The sequence below is a fragment of the Haliotis asinina genome, chromosome 16, assembly GCF_037392515.1.
Source record: "Haliotis asinina isolate JCU_RB_2024 chromosome 16, JCU_Hal_asi_v2, whole genome shotgun sequence".
Classification (NCBI taxonomy): domain Eukaryota; kingdom Metazoa; phylum Mollusca; class Gastropoda; order Lepetellida; family Haliotidae; genus Haliotis; species Haliotis asinina.
In genome coordinates, this window is record NC_090295.1 from 33863534 (window position 1) to 33888844 (window position 25311).

At 39.3% G+C, this 25311-nt stretch overlaps 1 protein-coding gene across 5 annotated transcripts in view; it reads left to right on the forward strand.

Annotated features, from left to right (window-relative positions):
- Positions 1-25311, forward strand: part of LOC137268196 (neuropeptide Y receptor type 5-like) — a 128273-nt gene that overhangs the window by 79088 nt on the left and 23874 nt on the right. For all 5 annotated transcript variants that reach the window (XM_067802729.1, XM_067802730.1, XM_067802733.1 and 2 more), the window contains one exon: positions 24534-24615. The gene's annotated coding sequence lies outside the window, so the exon portion shown is untranslated. The remainder of the gene's footprint in view (positions 1-24533; positions 24616-25311) is intronic.

The window sequence follows — 25311 nt, forward strand, 5'->3', positions numbered from 1 at the left end:
TTCACAGATGTTAATGTCTGTTGTAACAAAACAAATACTTGTGTCAATATTTGGTTTAGATATTGTTAATATTTCATAGTGTAATATTACACGTCACTTTACATATTATATATTAGAAAATCTTTTTAAAAAGTTATTAGTAATGTTATAACATTTGAATGAAAGATGTCATTCGGAACATAAATCAGAATCGTTTAATACATGCGGCTATCATATGCATTCTGTTGTAGGAAAAAAAAAACAAATCTGCATTTCACGGTATACATTCGAAGATTTTTAAATTAACACGATATCATTTAGAGGATTTAAGTCAACACCAAGTCTGTAAGTTTATACATTATTCCTACTATGAAACAGGTGGCATATACCACAATCCGCAGCCGTGAAATGTCTCATTATCAGAAATGGCTGTGCATTGCTTTTCTTATTCCAAATTAGGCCAAATCATCGAATACATTGTGCACTGGCGGTACCTTCAAGCGTCTCGGTACTGGCCACGTAATGTGGTACAGTAAACCCTTTCCTTTCCGTGAACATTTGGTACCATCGCCATTTGCAGCAGTACGTTACCATACCTCGGATGCAGTCGGAATCTTGCTGTGGGCTGTCATAATTCTTATGTCAATGGAAACGGTTTTATGTTTTCTTACAGTGTTGAAAATGGTCATTTCAAGTTTACGCCCAAGCGAATCTGTTTTGATGATAATCAGCAGTTGTTCATCTGGAGCTGGTGTTCGGGTTCGTGTCGAGTCGAGGATTTATACACCATTGCAGAGGGCTCATAGCCTTAACTTTATTTGTTTTATTCATATTCGGAATCACTGAGATGAGCATAAACCTTACCAACTAGACTGCAACAACACTTTCGTTCATTTATTGATAAAAGTAACAGTCAAACAAGTACGTGTAACCTGATAGATTAAACGAACAAACGAAGGAATAATCAAAAGGTGTTATTATCCGCGTGTTTTGGCGTGTCACCGTGTTATATAAGATCCAAATTGGAATCGTTTTCCACCTAACTGTTCATTCGAGATCACGTCTTCTTTTGTACACTTCCTCAAGGTGCCTCGTGCTCTGGTGGAGTATATAAATACTCTCAAACAAGTCCAAAGTTCATATGTTTTGCAGTCTTACAATTTCTGTTGAAAACATTTCAAGCGTCACTGCATACTCTTCATCATCTAGACCATCACATTCCAAAGTTGTTGTAGACGTTGTAAACAAGAAAGTACATGACATGCATCATATTTATGATGTGATTTGGTTAAGAAACACTTGGGATGCAATTATCGAAACAGATTTTGCCTTTGGCAAGAGGACTGGCCTTGCCTTTACACAGATGATCCGGGAGTTTTCTTAAGTGATAATAAAATGTGGGAGATGTTTAGGATAAGCTTCTCCATGTTATTTGTTTACAACCCTAATGAATAGGAATAGATTGTGTCGAAGCGATTACCTTATTACCTTTTTACAGATGGCAAGTTTTTATTGTTATTGTTCCTCACCCAAACGGAAATAGTGAGACATAAAATATGTTCCGTCAGTGTTGTCCTATTTGGCTAATGGGTGTCATAAAACCTCGCCCGTTGGATGGAAGTGAATACACATGTCACATGGTCCTAGACAGCAAGTGTAAAGGGTTTATGAATAGGCGGCACCCATTAAGTAAATAACCATTTTGTAGAGTCTGGCTGTGCAATGGAAACAGTAAGGCGAGTACTAATGTCTATGTTTTGTTAGCCTGTCAGAGGCGGTAATCAAATGAGTGATGTGGGTTTTAACACCAACTATTCGTAGTTGAAGCGTACCATGATGATGGCTTAATGTGGAGAAAGTCCGTGAAGGGTCAGGTGGTATTTCCAACTTGCGGAACCATTGAGAATGGGTATGGTTCTGAAAGACAAAGGGAAAAGAATGTGCAGTGGATATTAGCGATATTCGAGCAAAGGTAATACATATTGATGAATGACTGGCATGCATTTACTGAGCAGGGACAACAAGCGTATGTGCTAATCGTAAGGAGTATCAGCGCTGCGCAGAGATGGGCTTGTCTTTTGGTGTGTGAGAAGACTGTGTTTGTGGGCAGCGGATCCCATCTTTGTTCAGCATTCGGTGCTGAAATTGGGCCCAACGTAATGTATTGTATGTGCACACGTACATATGCGCGCATGTTTGTGCATGACTCCCCTTCCCTATGAGGACGAAATTAACAAGTTTAGTTGGCTTTCACTAGCATACCGGTGCCCCGATAACGCCTATCCTGGCCACAGGTCAGTGGTTGAAGCGTTCGCACGTCGGGACGAAGTCCAAACATGGGTACAATGTGTGGGTCCCATCTGTTGTTTCATCCGTCGTGATATGGCTGGAATATATGCGGCGTATCACTAAACTCGCTCACACAATCACTACAACCTTGGGCTTTCGTGTGTTCTTGTTTCTATCACGTGTTCTTGTTTCTGTTTCGCAGTCACGTCTTATAAGCATAATGGAAGAGGGAAGTCCAATTAGGAAACAAAACTCACGACTCGTTAGAGTCAAATATACGTCAAAGTCAGCTCCAGTGACCTTGATTATTGAAGGCATGTGTGATGTAGTGTAAACGCTCGTAACAGAGTGGTAACTGTCTATGCCCCCTGTGGGGGTCTACATCATCTTGGTCCTTTGTGAGTATCACATTCGTGCTCTGCGGTTTCGCTGAAATTTTAAACGTCGCTTCCATTCATCTGCGTTCTCTTTGTCGCGGCAATGATGCTTCTGTCAGAATCCTCACATGTTATCTTGTTAATGCGTCGGCATCAATGTTTTCAGTTTCCATTGTGACACTGGAACCATCATCTCCCTTTTCAATTCCTTCAGCAAACTAATACTTTATGTTAATCGTGAAAATGCAGGGATGCATGTCACCATGTCCCAGTAGCTAGATGCTCATGATATCAGTCACTTGATTACCTGCCAATCAAAAACAACAAACTTATTGTGACTATTCGGTCTTCATTTTAACCAGTCTTTCCTCCTTCGATCATGTTAGTCACGTTGACTTGTTAAGCCTTGGGCAAGTGATGTCAGTATTACACCGGGCAGAGAGGTTCGATTCTCGGTTAACATCGATTATTCGTCTTGGCGTGTCTGCACCATATCCGTGCACGTGAGTCTCACCACGTCATATATACTCCCCTAATGTCATATATCCTCCCCTAATATCACGTCATGCCACGCTGTAACTGCAGTAACGATAATAATAAGGGTCATTGATAAAGTGCATGTATCCACCCACTTATGCATGTTCAAAGCGTTGAGACACTATTGGCACGGTTAACCAAAGCCAACCGTGAATCACTGAAGGTGAACAATGACGTATCCGATCGGGTACCCTTTCACTGAAGGTGAACAATGACGTATCCGATCGGGTACCCTTTCACTGAAGGTGAACAATGACGTATCCGATCGGGTACCCTTTCACTGAAGGTGAACAATGACGTATCCGATCGGGTACCCTTTCACTGAAGGTGAACAATGACGTATCCGATCGGGTACCCTTTCACTGAAGGTGAACAGAAGCAACAGTGAACACACACATTTGTGGAGAGACCACGCGTGTCACGAATGATACGTTTTGGGTAAGGTCTGAAGACCAGTCAAACTGTCGAACACTCCTCGAGTCGACTTTATAATCACCTCACTCACACAACATGGCACTCTAAAGAAAAACGACTGGAATAGCTGTAAATCGAAAATATGTGTGCTTTTGTTCAATATAACCTGCAAATACTGAACTCCATGACTATACGATGAAAACCTTTATGCCGAGCAGACAATGAGCATTACTGACCTTTAAAGAGATTAAAGTAAACGACGGATATAAGCCGCACATTCAATAAATTACCAGCATTGTGAATTATTGACAGAGTTATTTGAAAAAAGGACGGAATATTGACATTTACAGAGGATAAATGGAAATGTGTTATTTAACGTCATTGTCCGGTGTTATTGTTCTCAACGATTTGTAGATGTAATCAGATAGAGAAACATCTTTATATCGAACAGGAAGCGCAGGTACTATTAGGATGTTCCTGCTATTTGTCATTCACGGTTGAACAACGAACCTTTTTATTTGTCTTTTTTGTCGATTGTTGATCATTCATCCCAACAAAAAAGAAAAACACTGATCATGTTGTTTCGAACTTGGTTATAGAAAATAGATATTTTTCTTCCTTCCTCGGGTTAAACGAGTTTGATCAAAGTCAAAGAATAAACATATCCGATCCTGAAATTTTATTGACTGAGACCTATTTGTTTCATCATATATATGATAGATCAAACAATCGATTAACATGTTTATTGATGCTTTCTATATCCAACAGTAGGATGTGTTCTAATGGACAATTCTATAGATGTATGAACATCCGTTGATAAAGATGTATTAGGAAAACAATACCAATCTTTAGTGGGACAAAAGGTTAAAAGCTTAGGATTGTCCAGGAACATACGTATGACGTATTCCCACTGGCAACCCACCAGGTAGATTTGAACCTCAAAGGTGAGAGAAACTACCGTATTGATTCAAATAAATATTATGAAGAGGGCACTATCTCCATACTCTACGACATGTTGACTTCTTCAGTCGTGTGGTACTGCTATTTATCAAGTGACAATATCACAAACAGAAATTTGAAACATGTTTACCTCGGAAATTAAACGTCAGTTTCAGTGGCTAGGCAAGGATGTAGAATTGGGATTTCGTTGCGTGTCGGGATGAAAACAGATAACCCGTCAATCTGTCTTGCTCATTGACACTAATGTAATGTAATATATTTCCGTCATAACAGAAGGAAGGGGTGTCTTTTCATTATGTTATCGACAGGATGAAAACTTTGCTTGGCATATTTGAAATATGGGCGTTCAGCTGTTTACCAACATTCATTGAAAACATCTGTAAACATCACCTTCAGCTGTGTCACAGTATGAGAGACCCGTGATATTCCGGGTTAGAATTGATCTTCAGTTACCCATGCTTGTCTTAAGAACGACTTACGGGATTGGGTGGTCAGGCCTGCTGACTTGGTTGATACATGTCATGGTATCCCAGTTGCGTAGATCGAAGCTCATGCTGTTGATCACTGAATGGTCTGGCCGAGATTCGATTAATGCAGACCGCGGCTATATTGCTGGAATAGTGTTGAGTGCGGCGTAAAACTGCTCTCACTCACTCGTGGTATTAGAAGTTGTGAATACACAATTCAATTTAGAAAGTGGTCAAATGTAGCATTTTATATTTGGGAACGCACTCTCTCTCTCTCTCTCTCTCTCTCTCACTCTCTCTCTCTCTCTCTCTCAGTCTTTGTCTCACTTTGAGCGGTAATTATATGCTTATTACCTGGATCTCTTTTCATGTGTACAATGTTTTTTGCATGCAACACAATTTTGACATTGTTTATTCTTCATATCAAAAACTCTGCTCAGCTTCCTTCCATGCAAATCATTCTTTTTCACCTGTAATCAGTGAATTTCCTACAATTCTCCAGATGATTGAGTAGAATTTCATGACCAAGTGGAACAAAGTGATTACAAAACATTGGTTTTCCTGTGATTTGAGATGCATTATTCTATGATCATGAAAACCTTGATGAATAGAGCTTTATAACTGAATTTTCGTATATGTGTTGTACATTTGTCTTTTAAAATGTCGACGTGTAGCATGTAGTTGGCATATTTTGAAAGTCTGAGATAAATGTATCATAAGGTATGACGTGTTTAGTTATATCCCCCTTATAGCTATCCTTCATGTGCTTTACACATGCTGTTCCGGGAAATTGAAAGTGGACGATAAGACCAGTGACAAATTGGGTTTTAATGTCAAAACGCTATTATCAATTTAACCGACAATTTGATAGCTTAACGTCAAATTAGTTTTGTCGGCGTAGAGGTTCCAAGAAACTACTCCATCACTGAATAACGTGATTACGGGGATGATCAATCAGTAAAAAATCTTTTTAAAGATTTTAATGTTAATAAGTGATACTCTGTTAACATCGTTATCCTTATTTAACACAGATCGTTCGTCATAATGTGAAACACTTCGTCCGTTTCCGTGTTGTAACGACAATATAATTACAATGAAATCACACCCTGACAGGAATGTTATTTCCGAAGCCGCTTAAGATGATAAAATACGAGACGGTCTGGGTAGAAACCGGTGTGATTTTTGCAATTATATCGGCACAGTCTGGTGACTGTACGTTTTAAAGTTTTAATAATGACAACATTGGCGTCCGCGAGAGTAAAGAGACGATTATATTGAGAAATCAATAGTGCTATAGTGATGCCGAATGTCAGGATCAATCTCTTGTTTCGAATTCGATCGCTATATCTATCAATACTTTCAGTCGATGTATCTCTGAGTTAAACTTGTCTGAACGTTCATCATATATTGTCAAATCGATTTAATCTGGGTTTAATATCTGAACATGTTAAATTGTAGCGATCCCTATTTCTTGAAGTTTCCAATTCAAGTGTGCCTATTCTCCTTCTAGCCTCTCGCTGGCCAATCAGTGTCAAGAGATACTTCAAATTAGGTCACAGGGTTTGTCCCAGTGGACACTTTTGATGAAAAAAACAACAAAACCAAATCTGGCATTATCTAACTTCAATAAAAAGACAATGGGATGTAGTTGTATCATCATATACATCTATTGTATCCAGGGCCAGTTGGATAGCCCAGTGGTTCGAAGACCCAGGTTCGATGCATGGGTACAATATGTGGAGCCCATTTGCTGTGTCCCCTGCCGTGCTGGAATATTGCTAAAAGCAGCGTAAAACTGAACTCACTCATTATTCTACAATAAATACTGAAACTAGTGTTAGTAGCCATTCATCACGGGGAGTGATTAAGTCATCACACACAGAAACAACCAGCTTCAGCAACAGGCAAAGTATGATGTTGTGCAGCGTTGAATCCCTTGGTGCACGTGAAACATTGTATTAAAATATGTACGTTCTATACTTTTGTGATTTTTAACGCCTCCCCTGGTACTACTCAAGCTAAATGAAGACGACCTGTATACAAAATAATAATTGGTATCATAAGCAACGATTAACGCCGGCGGGAGACGATGAAAAGAAACTAACCCAGCTCAATCAATTTAGCTGCTCTGTATTGGTTGCTGGGGACCAATCTAACCTGGAATCCCACGGGTCCCATGTGATTGAGTTCGAATGCCAAATTCGATCTCGTTATGATGCCTGGGTTGTCAGATGCATTTCCGTCTTTCTTGCCTTTATCAATGTGGAGAACATGTATGGATTTTTCACTTTGGGCCAACCGTCCAAAATAGACTGATATACTGTTCATGGTTGTGTTAAACACTCGTTCTCTATTAGGCAAGAGTTCTGTGATGTGTACTTAAACTTTCATGGAATGTGACCTCACCGAGGAAATCGAAATCCATCTTGATACCTGGCGTTAACTGACAGTATATGATAAAAGATTACCGGTGATGTATATTGCCAGCCAATTAAACATGCACATAATACCGTTGCTTGTCGGTGTGTATTTAGTGGCATGCCAAGGTAAAGAATGACTGAGTTTGGTTTTACGCCGCTTTTGGCAATATCCCAGCTATGTCACGGCGGTCAACATGGTCTTCACACATTTTGCCCGTATGTTGAATCGAATCCGAGTCTTCGGTGCGACGAGCGAACGTTTTAAACACTAGACTTCCCCACCGCCTTCCTCAATAAAGACAAAGTGTTCGTAAGGTTACGACGTATCGCAACTCCTTTAGTTTATCGCAGACTTACGAACGTCATGTCGTAGCCTACATTGCAGCCTGCTCACATTTCTATGTACCCTGTTGGAAATGCCGAACTCGTTTGGAACTTCGTGGAAGTAATTCTTTATCTCCAATATCATGTTTGATGTACCGATGTTTTGCGAATGCAAATTGATGGAAGGGAGAGAACTCTAAATCTGTTTTTCCTGTCTGCAAAATCTAACGATGGCTACGAAAAAGATTTGTGCTTCAAACATTCAAAATTGACATTGCTATGTTCGGTAAGATAAATACGTTATTCACTGGTCCCTCGGGGCCAGTGTGTTGATATACCCTCTGTGTTTGTATATATCCCGCTTAGCCTTCCAGTTCAGAATGCATTAACAAAGATAAAGGGTATATCAGCCCATGTCCCCCCCGTGACCAATGAGCAACTTATACTAACCTGCTTCTGACACTGTTCCATGGTTCAACAAAAAAAGGTTAAATGTATAAGGATTCGAGGGATAAATAAATGTACAGGACGAGTGTAATTTGATCCGCTGTTATCGATGGTACCCGGCCCATCGGAGTGCCTTTCAATCCTATTAGTTTGAAATAATAAATTTTGTTTATTATTTACGATCTGACGTGATTATTTACTGATGTCATGATATAGTTCTGTGCGATCCCATTTGTGGGATAAACCCTCACGTTTTACCTTGGGAATCTCTACGTGACACAGTGCGAACACGGTTCATCAATAGAGTCAATTGCAGACATTTATCAGTGCAACGTGCATCGCATACATCTGCTTAAGCGTCCATGTTAAGTATTTTTGTATCGGTACTATCGCTATTGACAGTGTGCCAAGGGAACTCGTTTCATTCAGGTCAGGAATCTGCAGTGTATATCCTAGAATATCCTAGAATCTAAATTAGAGCATCTATCATTCAATGTTATTGATACTAAGCAACCACGACTGGCGTTTTGAAAGAAATTGAGGGACACCTGGGGTCGATACCACGGCCTCAACAAAATGCCTTTTTGGAAGAGGACTGGAAAAGTATGATTGTTTTTACCTAGATGTTGTCATGACTAGGAAAATCAAAAACACTTGAAGACAATGTTATCTTTAGAGCAGGGGCGGTAACAGCAATACAATTCATTGCTCTAAATACGATTTCTCACAAAACATTAAGCGTGTTTGTTGTTTAACGTCGCAGTCGGCGATATTGCAGTTCAAAGGTAGCAGGCAGCATATAGTCGAATCTGGGCCAGACAATCCAGTGATCAACAGCATGAGCATAGATCTACGCAGTTTGGATGACATGTGTCAACTAAGCCAGCAAGTCTGACATCCTAGCCCCATCTTACCACAAACACGTGTTTGCTGAAGACCAATTCACACCAGGGTCACCGCGTGTACTGAACAAGAACTAACGCTTTTGCATATTTTATCGAAGCATATTTTATCACACAATACTTTGTGATAATTTATGCCGTCACGAAACACAAATGACTGAATATTTTTGTAATAAATCACACAGCTGGTGGCAGTAGGTTGACAGGGCCTTGTGATAAGGTATATTTAATATACCAAATAGATCTCTGGTATAGGCTTACGTCAATTATATAAACCAGGTCATCTGCACATACACGTGTGGTGAGCACTGATACTGACGTCATCACTAATTGTAAGGCTATGTTACGACTCGTCAGTTTCGAGTTGAAATGAAAGACTGAAGTGACGCACATCGTTGGATGTTAAAACGTTGGTGAACCCCTTCATCAATGGTATTAGTCTGAAAGAAAAATTGGAAAGAAGATAATCGAGGTGAGTTTTAGACTCGAATCCGAAAGTGTTGTCAGGGTTTACGGCGCCTCTGGGAATTGAGCCTTCCGGGAAACACGCCATCGGTGTTCGGAGATTGTACTAAACAATTTTTGGCCTCTCAGTTGTGAAAGCTTTCAGATATCAAAAGATTGAAATAATATTTTTTTCTTTAAGAATATATGGATTAAAATCAGAGAAAAGCCGAGAATGACCGATACACCGTCTCGTTGAAGTCTACCTCAAAGCGATCCAGTCGTAGGTGTTTAACCTAGTTCAATGTACAGTTTATTAATCCAGTAATGGCAAAGATAACAGTGTTTCCAATTTCAGTTCCAGATATGTTAATAATATAGGACTAGTAATCTGATTAATACCGCTATTCAGGAGGCGATTTCGATATATTAAGATACGGACGGATTATGTGTCAATATCATAACGCATGCAGCTTCTCGTTATTTCGCATATCAAAATTTGATTGCAGAACGCATTATAAAAAGGGCGGTTTAGTGGTTTGGTTGATAAGGTTACATTCACAGAATGAGCTGCAGAGCAGAACCTTTGCGTCCAGTCTCACAGAATACTTCTACGTGGTTGTATTCGTAATACAGTGGAAACCTGTCAAAACCTGCATCTGTCCAATCCGGTAAGTTGTCAAAACTGGCATAAAATCTTAGGCCCATCCTTTGCTTGTAAATTTATCATCAGCTCTACAATTCAGCACATTGTTTAAACCGGATTATTTCTTCAGTCCCAGTGAGTGCCGAATTAGATAGATTCTACTGTACATGCTTTGACTTAAAACTAATTTAAGGTGGCACATCTTGTCCAATAGAGACATCGGAAATCAATTATATGAAAAGCGACAAATAATAACAACAGTATAACATATCCATCACCATTGCATGACTGTATCGTATTTGTCTAACTTTAAAAGAAAAATATAACATAATGACATCATTCTTCTCTATCCACATTTGTTAAGTAGAGTTGGGTCTCACGACCCTTTCTACAAGCAATATCACGTCTGTGGACACCAGAAATTGGCTGTACAAATTGTACAATTGGGGAATCGACACGCGTCCTCTGTATGACGAGTCAACGCTTTAATAGCTCAGCTACACAATCGTACCCGCTAGATAAGATAATTTTAAGATTAGTTTGAATCCCAGTCAGCGGCTGAATTTGGAATGTTTTCCATTCCCGATATTCTCCGTTGGCCATTTAACTTGTATAAGCAGAAACAGGCTATATTCAGATCAATTACATTACCTGTTAGTCATTAACGAGGAAGACGTGACACTACAGCCAGCACTTCAAAGTGCCCTGCAAGCATCATGTACTAATCAGTGAGATGACGCTTTCCGATTTAAGCACCAACGATAATACCACGAAATTATCCTCATATGAATACACCATTATTCCTTGGATAAACTCCAGTTCTACATGTACATTGAATATGTTTCTTGCTCTTCTGTTGCATTTAAATATAGTCAGACATATCAATCATTCACGGAACTGAAATGTGCTCGAAAACAGCAATCCCCTTTGCACTCTTTTGTCAAGATGAGAGCCAAAGCTGTTTACACTTATTCCTTGAAAGTAATTCTGAAGTTCAACAGGTTGACAATTCCATGACTACGTGACATGACATTCTACGGTACTGTGTCTGTATTTACCCAGTGTTTTTGTCCAGGTTCAAAGCATCTATCATGCTCGCACTCATCACCACTAATGTATGGACTTACAGCATGTTCTCTTCACCCCGTACTTTCATAATCAATTCTGGCTCTTGTAACACAGCTTGGCGAGAGATTGACGTAGGTTCGTCCACGTCTCGTTCATTTTAAGCTCTGGCAAAAAGCCATCAGATGATGAAGGATAAAGAATACAAAGAGATGAAGTCATGACGTAATTAGCCTTTTGATTCTTCTTGCGAGGCATATGATTACTACCCGAGCTCTGTTGTGCGAGCTGTATTCATAAGAGTTCCAAATTATATAAATTACACTATGATGCTTTGGGTCTTTCATGATCGTATTGAAAAAGTGCAGGCTGTTTTTCAAAACTCTTTTATCCCTAGATAACAAAGATACATAACGTATTTCATAAGTTTTATAGTTCGGTGAAAATAAGGCTCAAAGGTCAAACACAGTCCAAACTGCATCAGTATCAGAATGGTTTAAACTTTACACTTCATCCACACAGCCATAAAATTATGTTTACTGTTCATTTCCAAAGTTGTTATTTAGAGTACCAAGTGCTGTGATGAAGGTTATTAGATTTCGTATTTATTTTTTTTCATGCTGAGGGAACTACGCCTACATGACGTTTGGCTTATAAATAATCTTCTATGAAATATACATTCCAGTGATTAATAATATGTGCAACTATCACGACATGTGAATACGACCCACACCTTCACCACAAATCACTTCACACAGGATTCTTAGAGCACCTTCAAACACCTTCATGGTGTAGATCGATGGTCATTCTGTCGAGCACATGATTGTCTGGTCCAAACTCGATTATTTAGAGACCCCTGCCATATAGATGGAGTGCTACTACATACGACGTTAAACCACAAACCAACCTTCATTCTGGTGTGTTGACACATGATTAATTATAATTTATTCATTAATAAATGAAATGTTGCTTTATCTAGCCAGATAACAACTTGCCATTACGTACTGTTTAAGTTACATACGAATACGGTATTATGGATCGTATCATAAACACTCACAGAAATTATTTCACAAACTAGTACGAAATTGATGCCAGATGGCACATTTGTTATTGTCATTGAAGTGTATGCATTTATAATGCTTGCATTGATTACGGCGGCGTTGATGTTTTTTTAACAACGGTTTCCTCGATATGTAAAACGGGGAACAATGATTGCCCAAGTATGATTCAGAATTTACATAGGCAGTAAACACATGTGCTATAACATTCATACGTAACGCAAACACATGTTCTCCTCACTGCCAACAGTAACCATCAATATAATTAAGATGAATGATTCTGTACTTAGGCATCATTATTCTGTATTCAAGTAGCAAACAATATTAAAGGCACTGGATCTCCAGAAGTTTGATCGTATCCCACTCTGTATGAATCATCTGTCATTCATGAAATCCAGGGTTACTAATAGGGAGCCTGTTACCAACTCAGCTGTCACTATGAGATACACGAGAGTCGCATCTCTGCAACATAGTATACTCAATAACGCATTTCGTCTTCTCCGTGAAGAAGTGTGAAGTTCTTGACACATTCATTTCTAGCATCGATTCAGCTCAATATTTCCGTAACGATAGAGACTGTTTTCATCGCAAATACGATTCCTTTGCTTGGGCTTGGCTTCGGTAAATACATAACAGTCTGATTTACCGACCAAGGGTTAAATTTGGATGCAAGAGTTTTGCAAATTATCTTCCGACTGAACGAGTTGACAACCTGCTGCCTGTGAAGGTTCACCGCTCGGCTTCTCGACAGTAATTGAAGATTGACTGACTAATTTGAAAACTGTCAGTTGCTTTTGCAAAATCATGACAACCGGTGCAAAATTGGCACGTTACGCCTTACCTGCTTGTAAGCTTAGGGTTATTAAAGGATATTAAACGACTGGGTCACAGAGCATGCCTTGATTAGCAAGCTGAAGTTTGTCTTCATTGTTGTTGAAGTGAATGTACAGTAAAAATAAGCCGCATACCGTGAATTATTTTTAGACACATGAAAAAATACTAACAAAGCAAATTACAGGATCTTTTTTTCTGAGAATTGAATTTCTTCTCCATCTTCGACCACAGATTGGTGAAAAGGAACTTGCTAATATCGCTTAAGGTTCTTTTTCCATGGTTGTGTAAACGACTTGTTGTGACGAATACCACTATATCGACATGTCGTTAAAGACGATGTGATGTGATAATTATTACTAATTCTTAACCTACAAGGGCATAATGGCCTCAAAACGCGACACCGCTTTTCTCAAAATAAATTTGGATTTTACAATTTCTTTATATATTATTACAAGGTCCTAAAATCACCGATAGTAACACAGTTTGTGCTTGGTGTCGTTATCTTATAAAGTCGTTGTCTTTATATATTAATATTTATTAAGTAATGTTTGTTAGCTATTTAACACGTCACCAAGCAATGTCGTTTTTGAATTATGGCTATCTGCAAACAAAGGCGTCATGTCCAGACAGAAATGAACGAGTGATTGCAATCATGAGCCTTGATCTGCACAGCTGGGATATAACGACATTCATCAGCCGATGCAACGAACCTGACCACCCGGTGTCAGTCTGCGTGTTTTACACCAAGCGGGGTTGCTGACAATCTATTCTACCTTGGATCTTTACAAATGTCGTGTGACGTGTACATATATCATATGCCTGATCGTACATGATAGTGCTCATCAATGATACATGATAGTATCAACAGAAAGCCAAATATAGTATCTATTGGATATGATGACAAGATCTATGTTCAGTTCAGAGCACGTGTTACAAAGATTGTACTTGGTGGAACTGCACCATTTTGCTGATGACAGTCATATTTTGTGAAATGTAAAGAAGCGAATACTATCTGAAGATCTGAAGTTCTACCTATCTTAGTATATTATGGTACTCGAATCGGATCAGAATATATTCACGCTTGAGCACTTTTGAAAATCGATGTAACCATGTGTGTTTCGAGTAAATCTCGTGTCTTGACTCGTGAGCAAAAGGCATTAGTTATAATGCCGAAGTCATAATACGTAATGTCTTTGACAAGAGACAGATCGAAGAAGGTTTCTGTGTAATAAAAAGCTTCGTCTTTATGCGTAAATCTTGCAGGAAATCATTTCAAGTTTGTTTCATTCCTTTTGAGATACAGCCAGCCATGTTCTTTCTGCTGATGCATCAAAGAACGTCACAAGACATTATTTGATCAAGCTTACAACTTTCAAAGCGTCCATAAAGATTTGTATTAGATTTCGGATAGACGAATGAAATCTTCGACTAATAGCACTGTTCATCTTACACATTGAATCCAAACTTGACTTTTTGAAACCTTAAAGTAGAAAGTGTACAATTTCGTTGACGCTGTTTCAGGATTATTTAAGCACCACGATTTCTTCCACACAAACTGAATTTAGAGGTACTGTTGTCAGCCAATATACAATGAATTTTATAGTTTAACGTGCTATGTCGCATAGAGACATTAGGCAGAGAGTATTACATAGGAGAGAGTTCAGATCACGTGGACAGCTGCTAGTCACTATTCACTACTAAGAGGCCGCAATCGATATATAATCAACTTTGTTTCCAGCACATTGACTGCTGCAACTGGGCTTAAATCTAGCATATTGGCCATACTTTTTATAGTATTTAGTTTTAGGTCCTGTGAGTATGTTCATCATCCATCAAATTAATAACTTGCAGGAGGCTGGTCACAATTGACCACAGTTACACAAGCATGAGAAATACCGTACTGGTTGAACGAATAATGTTTTAAATGTGATTACTTACAAAACTGTTTGAAAAACGATGTACGCCCTTTTGGCTGAATTGTAACGGTTTAGTGCATGGACCATTGACTAGTGTTTGATCAATTATGCTTAACGATACGTCTGTTTGGCTCAGGTGTCGTTGCTGTGACTTTTCAGTGGATCGTTTGTGACAGATCATTTGTGTTCGGTCATGCGTCATCACGTGATCTTTCAAACCGATGATGCGTAAGGACAGGCCACCTGTTTTCTGAACACCTGGTTTCATAATTTTACCATCACCTTCAATGCTTCGGGACATGGCAACTGTTTTGAGATATCCCGGTATCATCTCTTTAGACTAGGTCTGAGGATCTTTCTCTCTCTTTTTGGTTATCTATGATCTGCTGCTGATACATCGAGCTCACAATGATGGAGGACGTGTCATCATTTGAGCAAATACTTTGTTGTGGCTGCAGCAATAAGATGGTTCTACAGTTTGGCGTTCTTGACTTGGCCTTCAATTTTTGACGCCTCTTTCACTGTGATTGCGCAGGCATTGAAAAACCTATTAGGCATCCTTTTTCTTAACATTTCTACCGAAAGTTTAAATGTAAATTATATAAAACATCATCACCGGTTTTAGCTCCGTTTTAGTACCTCCGAGTATGATAAGCAGGGTCATAAATAACAAAACTGGTACAAGATAAACGTCTTCCGAACACATTTTCTGTCAATTTTAAGTGATCCATTCATACTGTATTTTCATTCCTTTTTTTTTCGCCATTACTCCCAGCGGTATCGTTTTGGCAGAACGTCAAGCTTGATTATCATCAAGTCTCGACGTGCCATATTCATCGACCTGCACGATATATGCATATGTGGCTTCAGTTACCCGTGGACGCCGTAGCATGTTTAGTATTCTTGTCACATTTACCAGAAATGCCAAACGGAAAATGCATAATTCAGTATGTTTGGTGTTCTTGGTTGTTCAGATCTTATATTCCTATTACACGATCTGAAGGGACAAAAGGAATCTAATTCACATTTCAAAGATGTTAATACCACCAAGCCAAGGTTCAGCAGATATATACGAGAAAATTTCCATAGCTCATGAAATACCTATAAGCAACGAAGTCCATTGTGTAAATGTGCGTCCATCGAATATAAATTCCTTATCAAACTTTGATGACGCCAGGTTTGGCTATGATTCGATCTTACTACACGCACTCATCACAGATACACGCAAGGGCAAGTAGGTAACACAAAAGGAGAACCTGAGGTATTAAATCCTTACGGCAATGAGCTGTGGAGAGGAGGATATCCTTATCTTTACACGAAATAAGATAATGTCCCTTGACACGCCCTTGTCTTAAATCGATGCCAAGAAAAGACGCGACATTGTACTTTGGCTATTGTGCAGAAATGATGAGATAAAAGCCCTAGAGGACACGACTTAGTGTGCTATAAGTACTATTTAACCATGAAGTTTAATATAATGATTATATCAACGCTCTTATTTCAACACTTCTTCTTTCAGGTTTCAAAATATGAAATTACCTGACGTAATCCACTCTTTGGGGCACTGTTTGATCTTATCTATTGTGTCACACACCAGCAAGTAAGAGCTCTTTACATCTCAGACAGGCAAATATTGATTTCCTCTAACAAAGATCATTTCATTATATGTTTGTTTCCATATTTGTATCCCCGGCTTGCACTTCTTGTGTATCTTGTAATAGACTGTATTTGATGTCTTTCCATTATGACCAGCACGGGATCGTTGAAGTCTGGTTCCCTAAGACCTTTCGTTTTCTGTTAATTTGAAATGCATAGAGTTCGCGAAAAAGCAATAAAGGTATCCGCAGGTTATTACATATGATTCGGAGCCTACTTTCACCGTTGGATGAGTATCTGATGTATTGCGTCATTTATCATCACCTTGTCAAGGTTGATCCAGTCAGCATCATTATTGTACAGTCATATGAAGGACGAGATGGTCCTCATATGCATTCACTGGCTGATTTGCTGTGGGGACTGCACCTTTTGCGAATTCTTCGCTTTTAAACAAAGGTGATAAACCCTGTTCCACAACACAACTCCGCTGAATGCTGAGACTGCATCATAGAAACACTTTTACCAATCATTTCAAAACAGGGAAACAAACATTTGTTTATCAAATAGAAAAGCCACGGTGTTATGTCCAGCTCTGAAGTAGGTTGGTGGACTACATATCGGTTATGGCATCTACTGTTTCAATGTACCTGTGAAGATTCGGGTTAGAATTGGTCTTCAACCACCCAATCTTGTCGTGAGACAAGACTAACGGGATCGGGTGGTCAGGCTCGTTGACTCTGTTAACATATGTCATCGCTCATGCTGTTGTTTACCGGATTGTCTGTTCCAGACTTGATAGTTTACAGACCGCGTCGATATAGTGGAATATGTGTCAAATGTAAAACAACAATAAAAAACTGGCATGGTGCAGATATTTACTGACCCGCAGTAGATAGTCTGTTTACGTTCGTTTATATTTATCTATTCCAATTAATTCTGCCTGGTGCATGACTGTCATCATTCATGGTCACATTTCGGAATATTTAGAATATATACATGACATCGGTATTGTTTCTTGAAAACTATCCACGGTATAGATCAATCACTACAGTCTCGTCTTTTTATCTAACGTTATTCAGAACGTATTACACACACATAATGCATTATTGTATATGCAGTATTGATTGTATATGGCCTATGTATTGGTGGAAAGGTGTGGGCGTGAAGAAAATCTTTGGGGCGGCGTGGCGTGAGAATATGTTACATCAGTGGCAGTGGTGCTGTAGTCTAGCGGTTAAAGCGTTCGATTGTTACGTTAAAGACCCGGGTTCAATTCAAAATATGCGTACACGGTGTGGAGCCACTTTCTGGTGTCTCCTGTCCTGATATCGCTGGACTATTGCAAAAAGCTGAGTAAAACCACACCCACTAGTATGAGAATGGGACATGCATGATACTGAAAGTACATAGACAAATGATAAAGAAGCTTACAAAGAAAATGACGAAAGTAAGTTCAGATTAACTGTAAGAGGTATTTTAAAAAGGCGACTTAAATTATTTCACTTTGAAAGCTTAAGAGGTAATGCTTCTACGAATACACCCTTAAATGCTCTCTACTGTCCATGCAACGAAACACATTCATCTAGACACAGCCTTCTGAAGACAAAATGACAAGTCTTCTTCTTTCGACCGACTTAAATAAAGAACTGTGCATGCGTTGTTAGTCTACGATTCGACAAATTATGTCAATACTTCCTGGTTTTCGGATCCAAATACATAGGATTAACATGGTGGATTAAGGTTATTGGATCCAGTTCGTTATATCTTGGTCAAACGGGGACTGAACTTGAAGCCACTTATTCAGGTGACATTTTAATTTAGTTGTGGTTTGGTGAAGTTCGAGTTCTCCGAACATGCCTCGGGCAAAATCCGCGGACTGATTTTGCTGATAATGTGCTGGCAAGATGTTGAGATCTCTGTGTGGTATTTGATGACTAACGTCTTTTGTAGCTGAAAACTCTTGTAAGTTTTCTGACGCACTCGGCGTGGCCTGTAATATCCTGGGGCCTGGGATGAGTAAGAATTGTTTTACTCCGCATATAACACCTTTCAGGCAACATTGTGGTGGGGTCTGGCGTGGGTTTCACGTATTGAATGCTCGTGGGAATAAAACCAAGGTTTTTGGGTGGATCAATCTACAGCCTTTTGGTTTAAGGTTGTCCCTTAAGACAGCAAACTTGTGTTTTGTTTGGAAAAGTCAGTTTTGCATTTCCTTGAAACTGTGGGTTTTAAAACAAATTTCAAGTTAATAGCCATAAGGGGCATATGTCGTAAATATATATACTTAGAGAGCAAAAGCATCAACTTTCTTTACGTATTATCATTTTCATTGGCAACTTACTATATGAAAGTGTGGTAAGTCACAGAAGTAACGAAAATGATACTAGTTATATTCATATACGTAAAAAAAACAAACAGGGATAAACTGATGGTTCCGTATTGAATGGATTGTGCTGGCACACCATATTCCACCTAAGGTTTCAATTCACATTACCTCAATCTTCCTTTTTTAAATTCTAAGCAGCTTTTGAAATGCTAAGTTTAAAATTTCTGAATACTAACATCACATTTTGCTTACATCTGGGTAAATATAACATGGAAATCAAAATGATGTTTTGGACAACTCGAAAAGCAGGTATATTTAATGCCAGATCTTCGAGATATCCACTGGGTAACTTAGAAACAGATTTTTCACGCTATTCATATCGACTTGTCCAAATTACATATAAAGGTTTTACATAGAAAAATGAAAATGATTGGAACTAGGTCATGACTTTATGGCGTTTCGTCAGTGTCAGACAAAATGACATTACATTCCAGGAGGAGCATATGACACGCAATAGCGAGAGAGATGTTATCATTGCAGAGTATGGTCGTTTTTTTCTGTGATACCGTTATCTCTCCTCCAGGGACCTATTTACACGAGGCACACGAAAGAGGATAGTCTGTCTCATTTCGATTTTGTTCTTCGAATGAAGAGGTTTCTCATCAAATCCTTGAAAATGTCTTGGATCAGACATGATGGATTAGTCCTCCATTCTGCGTTGCTTTGTCACTAACACAGGTCTACAGGATGAGATTGATATCAGCTGTTACCAGAGTCTTTTGGCTTTATGTTTTGCAGATGTTCACGACTGGTGTTGACATTTGATAACGAATACTACACCAGTGATAGGTCACGGGTTCGATTCTCACAACATGAGATGCTTGATCCGGGTTTCCCGACGTGATATTGCTAGAATATTGCCTTGAGGGGTAAAACCACACTCACTCTCTCACCCCCGAGATGCGATTGTAACTTTTACTGTTATCTTACTTATTAATCTCTCTCTGATATACCCCGGTTTCGATTCACGATGAGGATAGAATATAGCAAGTCAGTTTCTATTGCGCCTCGCAACGATATTACTGGAATATTTTTAATTATAAACATGACCCCTGTCCTACAGCCATTAGTCTATTAAAAGTAACATTCGTCACACTTTTGTGTGTTTCCTGTAATTTTCTCAAGACATTCACAGGGAAAATACTATGTACACTTTTCTGATGTATTGCTGTAATTAGGGAACAGTGCAACAAGAGTCAATGTTCAGAACCTAATAAGAAAGGCAGTGCGCGTGATTAACTTGTCAGTTTGTCAAGGCATCGTGTTCTTTCAACAGGATGCCAATTTCCGAACCTACTTGGGGTTACTTGGTTAAAACGTTGGTGAGGTACCTGACAAAGTCATAAACTGTCAAATATACAGTTCTGTTGACAGTTTTATTCGAATGTATCTCTGACTGCAGTTCTGCTTCAAAATGTCTTTCGCAGTATCATCCCCCCCCCTACCCTCATCCCGAACGTGTAACAGTAATTTGATAATGTACTGTGGAACTGTACAAGCACACATGTTCACAACCTTTATTGACAGACTGATGACGTATCGCTGAGCAATATCTCCAGCTGCAAACCCAGAACACAATCAACAGAATGACATTTTAAAAAAAGAGTCTATCTCTGAATACACATTGTTGGTTGGCTTGCTGTTTAACGTTCCACTCAGAAAAATTCCATGTGAATGGAGATGGTTTGTAAATAATCCAGTCTGGGTCAGATAATGTAGTGGTCAACAGCATGAGCATCCATCCACGCAAATGGGACATGATTATATGTGGCAACCAACTGATCACCAGATCCTGTTAGCTGCCTCTTATCAGCACGGTTACTGAAGATGAATTCTAAACCGGATCTTCAGGGGTCCTGAATATATATACTTGTGAGACACGATGATCTGTGATACAGTCAACAACCGTTGTGGCTAACATTGATCTGTCGAATTGAGTAAAAGTTTCCTTAATAGTCATCATTTGACATAGTCTTTCCGTTGGCCTCATCAGAGTTGCCACTTCTACTGCAAGTGTGAGGCGTCCGTTTCCAACATAGTTTTCTGATTTCAACCACGAAGGCATCCTAGCACTACGCCTACCGAAAGCCCGATAAAATATGTGCGTAAGCGTTAGAATCACTTTGTAGAAAGATGCAATGAACACCGTATGCCCAAAAACCCCTTCATTAAGCACTAGGCAGTTTCATTTGAAGCAGAGCCCGTGAGACGATCCCTACTATAACAGAGTTGTATCATCCAGTCCTCCTATGGCTATACCAGCCATTGCTAACTTCATTTCTGGTCGGTCATGATGACTGTGAGGCTGGACATTGCATACACATGCAAACGTCTGTCTTTGCTCATATGTCATGGACGTCAGATCATGGCGCATATCATTTAACTGGACGATGATAGACATCTTCTCATTCACGTTACCAATTCATCACGACGAGACGGAGAATAATCTGTACTTGGAGTATTCATGGCATCCGTGATGTCCTCCTGGAATCATTTGTTTTGTTCACGTAGCGCGACCGGAATATATCACACTCATAATCATTTAGCAACGTAATATTTAGTGTCTCGAACATCAATTACACGATGGGATTGCTTCCAAACCTTACGACAGGAGAAGTCAATCTCATATTGCAGCGCTTATTGGGGTCAGATTGGCGAGACGTTTCTACTATTGAATTACCTTGATTCTCTACGAGACGAATCGCAGTCCTACCGATGTTCTGCTGCTGATTTGTAAGTTGACGTGGACCGTTTGGCTGACCGCCCAGTGATCAGAAGGAATACCAGCCATGTAAGCCTATGTTGCGTCAACTGGAATTATATTTCAGTTAAAGTATTGATATGCCTGCCTTATCAGCATTTTCTTTCGTAATACCACCACCACATCGTTACTTTGGCTGTTGGTAAAGACCACATTCTAACATACTCCATGTTTATTACGTAGGACTTTAAACAATTGACTCTGTTCTACATCAACCTGCACTTTATCATACACACTGACCCCTTCGTGAGAGTGCCACGTTATCAGTTAAATCAGTACCTAAATTCACTGCGATGGAAGTATTTCTTTCTGAGGTCATTCTCAAGTGTTTCAGGATGATCCAGCTGGAACAGCAAGAACTGGTTTCATACATTACGCCCATTTTTGGAATCGATCTCCCTACGGCTTCATGCCCAATCTTTCTTATCACTTTGCTACCAGACCTTTGAACCGTTACTTTGGAAGATGATACATAGCCTTGGCTTTTGCGCGCAAACACATACAATCGGTAGATGATCGCGTGGACCAGTCTTTACTTCTCTGTTAACGATTACATGTCCTGGCCAGCCAGTTAAAAGATGAAACATAATCCAACCACTATGCATTCATGTTCAGAGCTTTTAGACATTTAGGTCTGTATGAAACGTTTTACGCCCCGAACAATTCGAGTGATAAATTATTGATGAGAACTTTGGTTTTCGACATTTTTATATTTGGTATTTCAATATCAGGATGGTCTTGTGCCGAGTAACAATCGTCACTTGTGATCCAAAAGAGAGGTATACATTTTTTTATCTTGTTATGCCAAAGTTCAGGTTCTTGCTTCACAAAAAGAAAACACATTGAAAGATAGCGTCAGAGTATAATAAGTTGTCAATCCAAAAGGTGTCATACCCTTCTTATTATTCACGTATGCTTGATCAGCACTTTACTATTACAATACACTCGTCAACGTCAACCGGGATTAACTTGGTTTAACCTCCCAAGCAGGCACGTAGTGACACACTGTTGGACATTCCCCAAATCAATTTCAGTCCCTAACTTACCAATGCTTGCTCTTTTATGGTTTCATCATTTCTAAATGCTGCGGACATTTCACACTGGGCTTAAAAGGATCACGTTTTGTCTCTTCCATCTATAGGTACTGCGCCGGGTCTTTATGCTTGATTTATTCCCTGGGATTACGTTTATTTTTTTCCACAGTTCTTCAGACGGGGTCAAGTTTCCCAAATCTGTCTTGATTGACTCTTATCCTCTTTATGGTATCATCCGTCTCCAACTAAATATCATGCTCACACCTTCCTTCCAGCTCAGACTAATTAAATGCAGGCCTTGTCTTATGCCCTAGTATCCGTCAGAGTCTTAATCTAATTTAGTCCATACTAAGACCATTTGTGTTTCTGAAAAACAACTTTGATGAGCGCGGCTGGGCCTGGACGACATTATTAATAGAGCCTGGATGGGTTCTGTATCGATTGCAGTCGCTACCTGTACTATCCAGGAGATGTCGGCTCTTTTAGGTCTAAGATATCTCCTTGACATTTCTACTTATCCTGTTAGAAGTAGTCTCAGAGATCGAGAAGGGCATACTACCCTACTGCCATTGCGCTCTTGGTCCGACAAGAACACGGATGCCTGTCGCCAACAAAAATTTCTAACAGTCGAAGGGTCATTCTGAAGACAAGACGTTATACAATTGGACACTCGAATGGCTTCACTGTTGTCTGTGTTTGGTATTTCTGAGTATTTTTTTAGCCGCAGTAGGGATTCTACACTGAAATACCGGAATTGTGATAGGTATATAGATATTGTTTATCGCTTACACTTGGTGTCCCCAGGAGATATTGCTTTGAAGAGATCAGATTATCACTTTAGCAGAAAGGCGGTGGGGTAGTTTTGTGGTTAAAGCGTTCGCTCGTCACGCCGCAGACCTTGATTCGATTCCCCTCATGGGTACAATTAATGAAACCCATCTTCATTTGCCTACTGTCGCGATTTCACACTTGAATTTCACATTTTCACTCTTGTATCTCAGGAGTTTGACATATCGTTGTAGTAAGGTTCCAAAGTCAAGATGATCAAATGCGACCATTCGTGCCCAGGTACTATGGTAACCAGATAACAACGTTTAATATCTCTGGGTACCATTTCAAAGAGGAAGGGTGACCTGCATGGCCCCCTTGTGCATATCCTATCACTGCAACAAAAGTTATTCATAAAAATGTCCAGGTTTTCATTTACAAGATGATCGCATTTTGGATTATTCGATTAAAGGATTGCACTGTCAGTCCCTTGTGCATGCTCGCAAGTATCAGTGTATAATCATTTCACAAGTTCCAATGTTATGTTCTTTCACCAGAAACCGGCCACATCCCAAGATCCAAACCATGTAATATCATATTTACCAAAGCAACTGGATTGTTCCAGTTTCAAGCGACGGTGTATCATCTGTCGACCGTTCAGACTAGAAACATTGAATGTTGTTAATCACAATATGTAATCTCTTGATTCTGATTTTCTTTCTTTAGCAGCGGAGATTCTGTGCTGAAACGGAAATATTATTTAAGGCGACGGTAATCCAAACTTTGGCACTCTGGTACATTGATCACATTCTGATGTGTGGTTAGAAACACATAAAACCGAGATACTCCAACCTAAATTCTGTTTGAGATGTAATAGAATGTGATGTGCCTTTCAATCTTTTTCTTCAGGCGCTGTATATGTGTGTCCATGAACTGATCTCAACGTTGAAGGAGTAACTGACATGGTCATTTAGCTGCTCATTTTGCTTTGGTAAGTCTGCAACCTTGAGCTACATATGTCTATGCCTTGTGTGTATATCATGAGCATTAAGCAGTTCTTTAAAGACTGATGTCACTGAAATTGTGGTCCATTTTGAGTATTATGTACATCGTCTTGATGTGTTCAGAAACCATTGCTATTTAGTCAATGTTCTTCGTCTTCTAATAAGGATTGTCACGACATGACAAGAACATTGCCGATGGGAAGTAACGTTACAACTCATTCGCTCACTCTTGTAAGGAAAAGGTTCAACGGTCCGGTGTAAGAAGTCTTTTTTCTGGAATACTATACTGCTTCTGAAGTAAAAGAACAGCCTGTTCTTGCCTACTAATCTGGTGTTTAGCTTTTATTGTTCTGTTTTGAGTACAAGACCATCGGATCTTTACATATTGCTATGATTTATCTTTCATATTAATGGCATGCCATGACAATATAGTTCAATATCAAGGACTTCATCAAGAGTTAGAAAGTCTTGTGAGGAACGTGTATGAAACTTTAGCATAACTTTCACATAATCATTCTATTTCACCGGGTACCCAATCACTGATGTTCCTTTCCATCGAAAAGTAGTTAAGAACACGATATAATTACTGCAAAAGAGCTAGCATATCATTTTAATGAATCCTTGCTTATCAGGGGGAAACATCCACATCAACCACACGAAGTATTCTTCCGTGAATTGTCTTT